At 38.8% G+C, this 13,635-nt stretch overlaps 1 long non-coding RNA gene and 1 pseudogene across 1 annotated transcript in view; both read right to left on the bottom strand.

The window, feature by feature from the left end:
* The window catches only part of LOC119620181 (uncharacterized), a 572,671-nt gene that overhangs the window by 358,681 nt on the left and 200,355 nt on the right, over window positions 1-13,635 (bottom strand). The window lies entirely within an intron of this gene.
* LOC103243890 (protein FAM136A pseudogene) lies at window positions 9,282-9,692 on the bottom strand (annotated as a pseudogene).

Genomic DNA, 13,635 nt, shown 5'->3' with positions numbered 1-13,635 from the left:
TGGTGGCACATGCCTGTAGTCCCAGCTACTCGGGTGGCTGAGGTGGGAGGTCACTTCAGCCCACAGGGTCAAGGCTGAAGTGAGCTGAGATCACAACACCTCACTCCAGCCTGGGTGACAGAGTGATACCCTGTCTCAAAAAAAGAAAAGTCAGGCAATATCTAACGCTGGCGAGGATATGGAGAAAAGGGAACCCTCATACACTCTTGGTGGGAATGTAAATTAGTACAGCCATTATGAAGAACAGTTTGGAGTTTTCTCAAAACAATTAAAAATAGAGGTACCTTACGATCTAGGAATCCTTCTGCTGGGTTTTTACCCAAAGGAAAGGAAACAAGTATATTGAAGAGATATAGCTGTACTCCCATGTTTGTCCCAGCACTGTTCACAATCGCCAAGATTTGGAAGCAACCTAAGTGTCCATCAACAGATGAATGAAGAAAATGTGACACTTACATACAATGAAGTACTATTCAGCCATAAAAGAAAATTAGATCCAATCTTGTCATTTGCAATAACATGGATGGACTGGAATTCGTTACATTAAGTCAAATAAGGCAGGCAGAGAAAAACAAACATCTGATGTTCTCACTTATTGGTAAGCATCTAAAAATCAAATCAATTAAACTCATGGAGAGAGAGAATAGAAGAATGGTTACCAGAAGCTGGGAAGGGTAGTGGGAAGGAGATTGAGATGGTTAATAGGTACAAAAAAGATAGAAATAATAAATAAGACCTAGTGTTTCATAGTACAACAGGGTGATTGTCATCAAAATAATTTAATTGTACATTTTAAAATAACTGAAAGACTATAATTTAATTGTAACAAAAAGGAGAAGTGCTTCAGGGGATGGATACCTAATTCTACATGTTGTGACTATTATGCTTTGCATGCCTATAGCAAAATATTTCATGTACCCCATAAATGTATACACCTATTTTGTACCCACAAAAATTAAAAATTAAAAAAATTTAAAAGCCTGGATTTTCAATAAAAGTTAAAATACTGTAATAGTACTCTTCTAAAATCAGACTGAAAGCACAGACATAAAGATTTACATAAAGCTAAATCTAGTAGAAACCCACTTTGATTTACAAAATTGTAAATATTTTTAGGAACTTTGTAATGCATAAACTTCTCCTTCCCTTCCTCACACAGATCTAAAGTGACCAAACATACTAAAGTGACCAAACATACTAAATATGTAATGTGTAATTTCCAGCTGAAAAAAACTTAACCCAGCCCCTCCTGGCTCAGTTAGAAGGTCATTTCCTTGGAAAGAGCTATACCCCCAATGGTGAATAAAGTTCCAATTGCAGTCACAAATGTGGCAATACACAAGATGTCTTCATAGCAAGGCTAATCACCAGATGGGGAGTTTGACTAATTGGCTGAAGATGTTTTCTGCTCTGGTCATACCTTGGCAAATAGAACAAAGAGAGGCCAAGAGACCTAATGGCTAGAACATGAGTATGAGTGTGGAGTTCTGTGATCTGCCCTCTGTCTATTGTGGGTCTCTGGACAATTCCGTTAATCTTACTATATTTTATTTTACTATAAATATAAGTAAGACTCTGCATACTTATCTAAGATATTTTCCAGAAAATGTTACAGGCAAAATTATTAAGGTTAAAACAAGAAAGAATTCCCCTATACTGAAACATTCTTTTCTGAAGCAAATTAGGTTTATTCTTAATTTCTCCTGGTTCAGCACGTAGGGTCAGTTACATGGCAGCATTTTCTTAGGGATGAAAATTTTATGGGGTAAAGAACCACTGACAGTCAAACACTAGGAGCCAGGACTCCTCCATGGCAAAGAGCAGCTTAAGGTCAAATTTATTCACTCAGTGTCTTACTTCTTCCTATTGACCCAAAAGTTAGGGATAAAGTGAGCACCCACCAGCAGAGGTGCAGCCAGGTTAGAAACCAGCTTTCATGTAAACAAGTCAGTACCAAAATATTTAGGAATAGCCAACACCCAAACTAGACAGAAAAAAAAAATGGTTCTCAAATTTTTAAAAAATTTAGGATTACAAGCATGAAGAATTAATGCTAATAATTAATGAGGGTCTGCTATTCCCACTAGTCTGTAGATTCCTTGTGGGTAGATACTACATCTCTTGTTCCCACAGGTTTGTGTGATAAGACACAGCTAACACAGTGTCATAAGATACAGCTCCAACCATGGCAAAGGTCAAAGTGGGTAGAAATCGTGGCCCGAATTGGGCCAGAGACAAACCAAGGTCTTAAGAGAGAACCAGAGAAAAGAGATATGTGCCAGAAACTGGGAGGTGTCACAAGACACAAGGGTAGCAGAAAATGCTCACCTTGAGACCAGAACAGAGGAAGACTGAGTGGCTATAGCAGAAACTGAAAGCATACAATAGGCAACAAATGAACAGAAGATGCTGAGATTGGAGGCAAAAGCAAATGCACATCTGAGCACCTCACCTCTGAAATCAGAAGGAAAATGCCTTGAGAGGGGAGATGAGTTTTTATAGCAGAAGCTGGATTTTCAGTCCAGTGCTTCTTAAAGGAACCTGGCTTACTTGTGCTATCATGCAATTGGAATAATTTGAGGTAAACAACAACAAAAAAAATCTAAAAATTAAAGAAAAAAGCAGAAACTGAATGGTCTTTCACAGCTGGACAGGGTATGGCTGGCCAAGACAAAGAAGGACGAGGCAGCAAGAGGTACCAACACTGAGAGAGCCCTTGATCAAAGCACAGCCTGTCAGGCTTCAAGTTATTGTTGGAAGATCCTGGTACCACAGCCTCACAGGCATTGGCCTCTCCTGAACCTTTGCTTGTTCTGCCTCACAGTGGCAAATCAGTTTTCAAAGCAGCAATAATTGTGTAGTAAAGTCATAAGCTATTGTTAGAAATTAGAAAAAAATCACTTTTAAAAAAACTAGAAAAATAGTGTTCTATCTCAAAAATGTATAAACATACAGATATATTTAATTTTAGTTAAACTTTCATTTCCTAAGTTTGGAAAAATCACCTAGATTCCTCTAATTGTTCCTGTAGTCAAAAAGTAAATCTACATATCCCATGCTATCTTGAATGAGAAGGGTCTGTTTACTGTGTTCCTATCTAAATCCCTGGACCTTTTCCTGTCCAAATAAGTTGGTACTATTAATAATTCAGTCCCCAACATCAGATAAAATATAAAATTAATTCCCTTTTCCATGAATTTAGATGATATAATTAGGCCATGCTTTTGGCTTATGACTATTTCCATGACTAAAATCACTTGAGAACTGCTTATTTCCCATCAACATTTGGTCGTAAGAGGGATGGTGGGTGTCTTCTACAGGAGACAGTAGGTCAATGGCCAAAGGCCAATGGAGACAAACAGATGTTGCGGTTAACCAAATTGAGAAGGAATACATAAATTTTATTCCAAAAGCCTCTTGCCAGAAGTGCTATAAAGAGCAAATCCATGCTTTATCCTCTACCTCCCGTTTGATGGAAAATAGTCAGATGTATTTGTCTGAATTCTTCAAAGAACCCTGGCAACTTGGTCTTTCCAATAAAAATAAGCCAAAAGGGTTATTAATCCCTTTTATAACCCACCAACCTCAGTATGCATATTCTTAAAAATGTGTGTGAAAAACTGAAGAAAGTTATACATGTAAACAAAATTTTACCTTCTGCTCAAATATGGGGACATTAACAAAAAGGAAAAAAGTACATGTTGCTGAGCAAGTTCATTTCAGAAAATGTCACATATATGCTTTTCTCAGAAATCTTCCTGGAAACCTTTTCTGGGAATAGATCAAGGGACATACATTATTGTGCATTACAGGAAAAATGGGAAAGGAGCAATTTAGTATTTGAAACTGTGCCTGAGAATTATTTAAAAAGTGTATTTCTATACAAATTTATGAGCCAAAAATTGTCATGTAAGTAGGAAATATAGTCACTTTATTTTAAATACTATGAAACTGGAGTGTGTACTTTTGCCATGAACATTGAAGTAGTCTCCAGTGTGAGAACAAAGGAGAGAGCCTGGAATATTGGCACCGCTAAGCCACAGATAAGCACAAGAGAGTATTGCCTATTTCCCAAAAAGCACATTAGGGCCAGGGGTATGTGTGTAAAATGAAGTGGGAATAGATGGCAATAACCAGACAAGCCAGAGTTTCTGACCACTGGTCAGAAGGCAGATTTCCTAGATACAAATAATCCTGCAGACCGTGTGTGTGTGTGTGTGTGTGTGTGTGTGGCAAAAGATAACTGGTTCCCCATGACCCATGCCCTTGTAAAAATCTCCTCTCCTTGAATGTCAGCAGAACTTGTAAATATGATAAGGTACCACTCCAAAACTATATTATAGGGCAAAAACTATATTATCTAGGTTGGCCTAACCTGATCACATGATCCCTTTAAAAACAAAGAGTTTTCTCTGGCTGGTTGCAGGAGAGGAAGTCAGAGATTTGACAGCTAGCAGACAATGGGGAACTCAGTCATAAACTTTCAAGGAAATGAATTCTGCCTACAACCAAATGAACTTGGAAGAGAATCCCAAGTTCCAAATAAGAAACCCAGCCCTGGACAACACCTTGATTTCAGCCTAGTGAAACCCTGAGAAGAGAATACAATGACATTGTACCTAGACTTCTGGCCTACACAACTGTAAGATGATAAATATGTGTTGTTCTAAGCTGTACAGTCTGTGGTAATTTGTAGCACAGCAATAGAAAACTAATACAAGCATGGGTGTGGTGGCTCATACCTGTAATCCCAGCACTCTAGGAGGCCCAGGAAGGTGGATCACTTGAGCCCAAGAGTTTGAGACCAGCCTGGGCAACATGTGAAACCCTGTCTCTACAAAACACACACACACACACACACACACACACAAAAATCACCCAAGCATGATGGTGTCCGCCTATAGTACCAGCTACTTAGGAGACTGAGCTGGGAGGATTGCTTGAGCCCAGGAGGTCAAAGCTACAGAGAGCTGTGATCATGCCACTGCACTCCAGTCTGAGCAACTGAGCAAGACCCTGTCTCAAAAATAAAAAAGAAAAAGAAAAGAAAACTAATACAAAATCAGGGATACAAATACAAAGAAGAAACTAATACAAAAAGAAACTAATAAAAATACAATACTGTACTTGCTGAGTCAATTATGACTAATCTAAGAATCTGCTAACATAGTGACTGTAGACCTTCTAAGAATCTTCTAGTTCCACGACTCTATAATTTTAATAAAGTTCTTTGATAGTGTTATCATGTCAGTCATTACAGCTCATTTAAAAATTACCCCATTAGGGAATTGAACTGATGACATACTTCTTTAGCATCTGTGAGATGTTTCTTTACACCAACAATAGACAAGCAGAGAGCCAAATCACGAATGAACTCCTATTCACAATTGCTATAAAGAGAATAAAATACCTAGGAATACAGTTAACAAGGGATGTGAAAGAACTCTTCAAGGAGAACTATAAATAACTCTCAAGGAAATAAGAAAGGATGCAAACAAGTGGAAAAACATTCCATCTTCATGGATAGGAAGAATCAATATCATGAAAATGTCCATACTACACAAAGTAATTTACAGATTCAATGCCATTCCCATCAAACTACCATTGACATTCTTCACAGAATTAGAAAAAAACTGTTTTTAAATTTCACATGGAATCAAAGAAGACCCCATATAGCCAAGACAATCCTAAGCAAAATAAATAAAGCTAGAGGCATCATGCTACCTGACTTCAAACTATACTACAAGGCTACAGTAACAAAAACAGGATGGTACGGGTACCAAAACAGATGTATAGACCAATGGAGCAGAACAGATACCTAAAAAATACCACCATACCTCTACATCCATCTGATCTTAGACAAACCTGCCAAAAACAAGCAACGGGGAAAGGATTTCCTGTTTAGTAAATGGTGCTGAGAAAACTGGCTAGCCATATGCAGAAAACTGAAACTGGACCCCTTCCTTACACCTTACACAAAAATCAACTCAAGATAGATTAAAGACTTAAATGTCAAACTCCAAACCATAAAAACTCTAGAAGAAAACCTAGGCAACACCATTCAGGACATAGGCATGGGCAAGGACTTCATGACAAAAACACCAAAAGCAATTGCAACAGAAGCCAAAATTGACAGATGGGATCTAATTAAACTAAAGAGCATCAGCACAGCAAAAGAAACTATCATCAGAGCAAACAGGCAACCTACAGAATAGGAGAAATTTTTGCAATCTACCCATCTGACAAAGGTCTAATATCCAGAATTTACAAGGAACTTAAACAAATTTACAAGAAAAAAAAACAACTCCAGCAAAAAAGTGGGTAAAGATATCAACAGACACTTCTCAAAAGAAGACACTTATGTCACCAACAAACATATGAAAAAAAGCTCAACATCACTGATGATCAGAGAAATGCAAACCAAAACCACAATGAGTCACCATCTCACGACAGTCAGAAACAATAGATGCTGGTGAGAGTGTGGAGAAATAGGAAGGCTTTTACACTGTTGGTGGGAATGTAAATGAGTTCAACCATTGTGGAAGACAATATGGAGATTCCTCGAGGTCTAGAACCAGAATACCATTTGATCCAGCAAGCCCATTACTGGGTATATACCCAAAGGAAGATATATATCATTCTACTATAAAGACACATGCAAATGTATGTTTATTACAGCACTATTTACAATAGCAAAGACGTGGATCCAACCCAAATGCCCATCAATGATAGACTGGATAAAGAAAATGTGGTATATATACACCATGGAATACTATGCAGCCATAAAAAAGGAATGAGATTATGTCCTTTGCAGAGACATGGATGCAGCTGGAAGCCATCATCCTTAGCAAACTAACAGAGGAACCAAAAACCAAATACCTCATGTTCTCACTCATAAGTGGAAGTTGAACAATGAGAAAACATGGACATAGGGAGGGGAACAACACACACCAAGGCCTGTTGGGGGGTGGGAGGTGAGAGGAGGGAACTTAGAGGATGGGCCAGTAGGTGCAGCAAACCACCATGGCACACATAAACCTATGTAACAAGCCTGCATACTCTGCATATGTATCTCATTTTTTTAGAAGAAATTATGAAAAGAAAGAAAGAAAACAAGCTTAAATAAGATAAAAATACAAACTTAAAAAAAAATGTTTAAAATAAAATCCAAAAAAACCCAGAATTTTTCAGTAAACAAAGTTTCTTCGTATTATTACACTGTAGGAGCTTTGTATATATTTTAGCAAATTTACAGTATTTTATGGGAAATATTTTGACTTTGGTCATCAAAACCTGTGTGAAAATTGTAGGTTATTCAAATCACATGCTCATTTAATGTTACCTTAGAGTGTTTTCCAACATGAGGATTTGATCCAATGTCCATAATTTCAAAGGATGTAAATCTGGTAACCATAAAATGGTAAGCCAGCACAGCCAAGTATAGAAACCATGTGCAGTGAAGCAAGTATGTTTCCATTTGGTCTCTGTATTCTTTACTCTGGAGAAACCCTAGTCCTCTCAAACAAATCTTGTTTTACTTACATCTGGTTTAAATAGCTAGTATGTAGAGCAAACTACCACATATGGTAACAAGATCATATCATCTAAGAGGCATTTGATATTGATATTAAAGTATTTTTAATTGAAACAAATTAGTCACAACCCCCAATTTAAACAACACCTCTTATGGGTGAAAAGTATCACAAACGTTTAAAAGAAATTATTTATACAAAACTCTTCTTAGAAGAAAGAAAAAGAAAATAAGTATTCTATCTTTTCCCTGATGAACAGTACTTGTTTTATAAACCTGAACAGTAACGGATTTTAGTTTTAGTTTTTACTGCAAGAATGATCATAAATGGCAATTCTAAAAGCCTGATTTGTCAAAAATATAGCTAGAAAACATCACACACTTCTAAAAAGTGATATATAATTATTTAATAATGAATAAGGCAATCTTTTTTGTGGCAAGGAGGGGGGAATTAAACCTTATTTATTTTTAAAACCAAACCACTAAGAAAATATATCACAGCCTGAAAACAGCAAATGGACAGGCTGTATTATCGTTTCAAGTAATAAGCTGGTGAAAATACAATGAGGTTGGTATCAAAATAATAAGGAGCCATGCCAGGGCAGGAACAATGCAAGTTGCGAAAGCCCCGGGCAAAAATGGTATTTGATAATGGTGGCTGCCTCTCCTTTGCTCTAAGGGAGTCAGCTCATCCTAGCCCAAATTGTTCACTATTTCTCCCTTGAACTTCCTGTTGCCGGGGTCTCAATTGGGCTCTGTTAATTCAGGGAGCTAAGGAAACAATGCTAGGTTTAGGCTTCCATTCCACTCTGTTTTTATAAAAACCAGGTTTTTCCAAATCCAGTACTTCATAACTCTCTTATAAGCAAGTAGCCAATTGCTCCTCTTTTACTATTCATTACTAGATACTAATATATATCACAATCAAAACCCCTTTCTTCTTCAAGGGGAAAGTGTCACTGCAACTTTGTCCTGTCATTTTGCTACACACAGCCTCAAGGCCCATCAGCCAGTAAGAGGGAAGCTCTGCTTCTCATAATTAGTGTGTTGTCGCCTCTCATGTTTTTGCACGGTATCCAGGTTGAAAGATGCAGCATGTAATAATTTTAAGAAATGTACATCTACATCTTGACCAGAAATGGGGATCCACAGGGATCTTCAAAGTTCTTATCCAAACTACCCTCCCTCCCAAATCCACATTTTAAAATCAACTTGCATCAACTTGTATACCCTTGTATCAATTACACAAAATCAAGAAAACAAAGACCCAGAAATTTTTTTCTCCCTTCTAAGTTATTGACCTCATGGATTTTGTTTCACAGCTTATAGAAAATGGTGTGATGACACTTCTGGTAAACAGGATATTTGACAACAAAGAGAAAATCTCTCTCCTCAAACTCCATCAAGTCTAACCTGCCAGCCTGTTGGTAGTAAGAAGAGTCTGGTAGCTTGGAGGGCTCTGGCTTGTTACAGGTGAGATCCTTACTGCCAGGACAAGCACTAGCCACAGGAACATAAGCTCTAAAACTTTCTGTAATGTCTCTGATGCAATTTAGCATCACTTTTTCCCATTTCACTTTTTAGGGCTGAAACATGAAAGAACCAGTGTCCAGAGGCAAGCGACATATGCCTTACATATTGCCATCCTTAATTTCTTCATAAACTTTGCTTAAAAGACTAAAATTTCCAATTCCTTATTAAAAAATATATTTTTGCCCTCATTCCTGATAGCCACCGGCAAGGACTTTTATTACCCAATGGATAAGAGAGCCTCCTTCTTCTTGGTCATGGTTGGGATGAGGGGCACATGGTCATCTATACACTTGGTCACACGACAGTCCAGCTGCCGTTTCACCTGAAGCTCCTTACTCCCGGCATCTATTGAATCCTTGGTTTTGTCGTTGCAATGTATGGTGCCCCAGGCCTGGCAGTCCTGGAACTTCTCCAACTCACTGGTGACCAAGGCCTGGACTTGAGCCAGAGGCACATGACTGCGCTGGACGCACTGGTGCACCTGCTGCATGGATGACTGGCTGTCCTCACAACAGCTGGTGCTGCATGAGACCATGAGACTCTACATCTTCTGGATGTTTTCTCTCTCTAGGCTCTTCACCATGGAGTCCACCGTCTCCTGCACTCGCAGCTACTGCAACTCCGCCATGATGATCCCGTGCTGCCCCAGGCCGGGCCCGTGCCCACCAATAAGGCAATCTTAACTAGCTAAATTTAAATAGGATGTCTATGGCAGATTACAAATATAAAAATATTTAAAGTCAGATATATTAAAAATTTGTGAAAATCATTGCCCAATGATAGGGCAAGGCAAATGTATCCAAACAAATTAGTTCATGTATGTAAAACATTTAGAACAATCCTGAACTGTTGTATATATCATTATCATTATTATTTTTACACTATATTTTCCCTGTGGACATCCTTCAACTTCAGCCCTTTTGTTATGTACAAAAGTGGTTCACACCAGGCACGGTGGCTCACGCCTGCAATCCCAGCACTTTGGGAGGCCGAGGCGGGTAGATCACCTGAGATCAGGAGTTTGAGACCAGCCTGGCCAACATGGGGAAACCCTGTCTCTACTAAAAACACAAAAATTAGCTGGGCATGGTGGCATACGCCTATAATCCCACCTACTTGGGAGACTAAGATAGAATTCCTTGAACCCGGGAGATGGAGGTTACAGTGAGCCAAGATCATGGCACTGTACTCCAGCCTGGGCAACAAAGGAAGACTCCATCTCAAAAAAAAAAAAGAAAAGAAAAGAAAAAAAGAAAAAGAAAAAGAAAAAAAAGAAAAGAAAAGAAAAAGAAAAAGAAAAAAAAAAGTGGTTCCAGGTGCACTTCCAAATACCATAAATTTGCAGTAGTTCAACTGAAGAGATTAAAAGATTCCACATAATTCCCAAATAAATAACAAATAGCCACAGTGCAATTATGTCTTATGGTGTCTAGTAAAGCATTCAGTGTTACCTGTTCACTTGTCACTGCCTGTTAAAATATCTACTCAGGGCCAGGAGCGGTGGCTCACACCTGTAATCCCAGCAATTTGGGAGGCTGAGGTAGGCAGATCATGAGGTCAGGAGATTGAGACCATCCTGGCTAACATAGTGAAACCCCGTCTCTACTAAAAATACAAAAAATTAGCTGGGCGTGGTGGCAGGCACCTGTAGTCCCAGTTACTCAGGAGGCTGAGGCAGGAGAATGGCGTGAACTGGGGTAGCAGAGCTTGCAGTGAGCTGAGATCAGGCCACTGCACTACTCCAGCCTGGGCGACAGAGCCAGACACCATCTCAAAAAAAAAAAAGAAAGTATCTACTCAGGTCAGGCAAGGTGGCTCATGCCTGTAATCCCAGCACTTTGGGAGGCCAAGGTGGGTGATTCATGAGATCAGGAGATCGAGACCAGCCTGGCCAACATAGTGAAACCCTGTCTCTACTAAAAATACAAAAATTAGCCAGGTGTGGTGGCAGGCACCTGTAATCCCAGCTACTAGGGAGGCTGAGGCAGGAGATTACTTGAACCCGGGAGGTGGAGGTTGCAGTAAGCCAAGATCATGCCACTGGATTCAAGCCTGGGTGACAGAGAGAGACTCCATCTCAAAAAAAAAAAAAAAAAAAAAAAAAATTGTCTACTCAGATCTGCTCGTTTCTCTGCCCAGGAAGGCAATATTTTGTACACTCCAGTGTACATGCAGTCTCTCATTGCCAGTACTTGACAATATAGTTATTAGTCCTCTTCCCTCTTGCTCAGTGCCAGCTTATCCTCAGTACTCTTTTACATGAGTCTCTCAGTTCATCACTTCACTCCACAGCATTTACAGGATGGGTGAGAATAGAGATAAACTTCTCTCACTTGATGAACATCTGTGAAGAGATCCAATATGCCACAGGACATTAACTCAAAAACATTGTGTCCAACAAGCTCTTTTGCAACCAATTTATTGAATGAACTGAAAAATATAAGTAGGATATGTTAAAAATTGTATACATATCTGTCCTCAAACCTCTTTTGTTGTATTTTCCTTCCCCTACCCCTTGGCCATATCTTAGATTCCATAGCTTTCTGATTACTTTCAGGCATTGGAACAGTCTCCTTTTCCATCTTCTTTCCAGTTTAATACACATCAAAGCATTCAGTTCTCACTCAATTTTAAGCTTCCACTTCCCAGTCTCACTCAGAACTGACTCTCAGTTTCATAGTAATTGGAAGCAAGAGCGTATCATGATATTTTACTGTTTCCACCTTTCTCTTCCAACTTCATTCCTGACTTACTACACTGCCTCTAGCTCCCCCTAGATGTGGGTTGGGAAGAGGGATGCTGTTAAATTGGAAAAATCTGTTTAAAATTAGTGGCATCATTTGTATTTTCTCCTGGTTGTTGGAAATCCTCTGTCACGGAAGATGTCCAAACATTGGCTCTCTCACACAAGGGATGTTTTGGTGGGTTCTCTGGAGACGCTTTCCCGTAGGAGTGTTCACTATTACATCATTTAACAGTGAGCAACATTTTTTCTGGATGCCTTCAAGTGGCTTATCCACAATCCCCATTTCTAATGGCACCCCACAGAATTTTCATTTGCTGGGTCAACTTGCCTCACTGGACATCCTCTCTAAAGGGCTCTATTTTGCTTCCTTCCACAGTGCCTTCTCTTTCTCCAGTAACTGTACCCTGTCCCTCCTACTAATGGAGTTATTTACTACCACTGCAGCTTTCTCTCCTTACTTGTTCTTTAGCAGTTACTCCAGGTAGCTTTTCATAATTGAGCCTCTTCTAGGTAAAAATTAAACACATTCCTTGTGCGCATTGAAGCCAGGGTAAACAGATCAGCATCACCCAAGCTCACTTCCACAGCTCAGCCAACAACCACCAGGGACAATACGGCAGTCTCCCTTCATTATAAGACATCCTCCACCACTTAGCTGAGTTAGGAGAAAACAGTTTCCTCTTGAGTAAGCCAACAATCCTTTTCAAAGCATCTTCCTCCTACTTCTCCAAATTTATTATCTCATGTCACATTGGCTAAAGGTCATAAGATCATTTTTATGTCCACTCTTTAGCAAGTCCTTTGGAAATGTCTCTGGTCTTCAGAACAAGAGAGCACTTAAAATATAATGTTCCCAGCTTCGAAGCCTCTGCTGACATTCTGGGACAGGAGGGTCATATTTAACATTAATACTCTAGAATTAAGGAAAAATAAACATAATTTTGTGGGTTCACTTTCCCTAGTAATTAGTTTAGACTTTATTAGGAATATACCTATAGCAATTAGATATATATCAATAGCTTCAGAAGTCAAGGTAAGATATTTTCCTGCTAATAGGAGAAACAGAGAAGAAAACTTTCAAAACAAACCTGGATCCTTAGTGGCTCAATTATGTTGGATAGTTTCCTGAGCATTATTTCTCTGTCCTTTCAATGCATATGGTAGTTTTAAAATATATCTGCAAACTCCTTTATATTATACTCCTCACTTTAAGAAGTGGAGTTTAATTCCCCTCTTCTGAAATGTGGGCTGGATTTATAACAATAAACTTCAAACCAATAGATTATGGCAGAACTGATGGAATATGATGAGGCATAAAAGTCATTGAGGGTTCTTGCTCTTTCTCTTAGACCCCTTGCTTTGAAAAAAGTCAGTTGCCATGCTTTCAGGACACTCAACCACCCTACAGAGGCCCATGTGACAATAAACTGAGGACTCTTGTAAAGAAGCATGTGAGTGAAACATCTTAGAAGTGAGTCTTATAGCCCCTGTCAAACCTTCAGATAACTATAGCCTCAGCCAATAACTTGACTGCAGACTCCTGAGAAGCTCTACACCAGAACCTCAGCTAACCTCTCTCCAATCCCTGACTCACAGAAATTGTGATTTAATAAATGCTTGTTATTTTAAGTCACTAAGTTTAAGGGTAACTTTTTATGTAGCAGTAGATAACTAATACAATATGGCATTTTACATACTGAAATAAATTTAAAATCCCATATATTCTTTCCTGAATTCTATATGCCATGTACACCCAAAATATACCAATAACCAAATGCATGCCTTGACTCAAAGTCAGGTGCTGTGATAACTTCTCTTTATAACA

The sequence above is a fragment of the Chlorocebus sabaeus genome, chromosome 17 (assembly GCF_047675955.1).
Source record: "Chlorocebus sabaeus isolate Y175 chromosome 17, mChlSab1.0.hap1, whole genome shotgun sequence".
Classification (NCBI taxonomy): Eukaryota; Metazoa; Chordata; class Mammalia; order Primates; family Cercopithecidae; genus Chlorocebus; species Chlorocebus sabaeus.
This window is presented reverse-complemented; position numbering and strand designations above follow the sequence as displayed.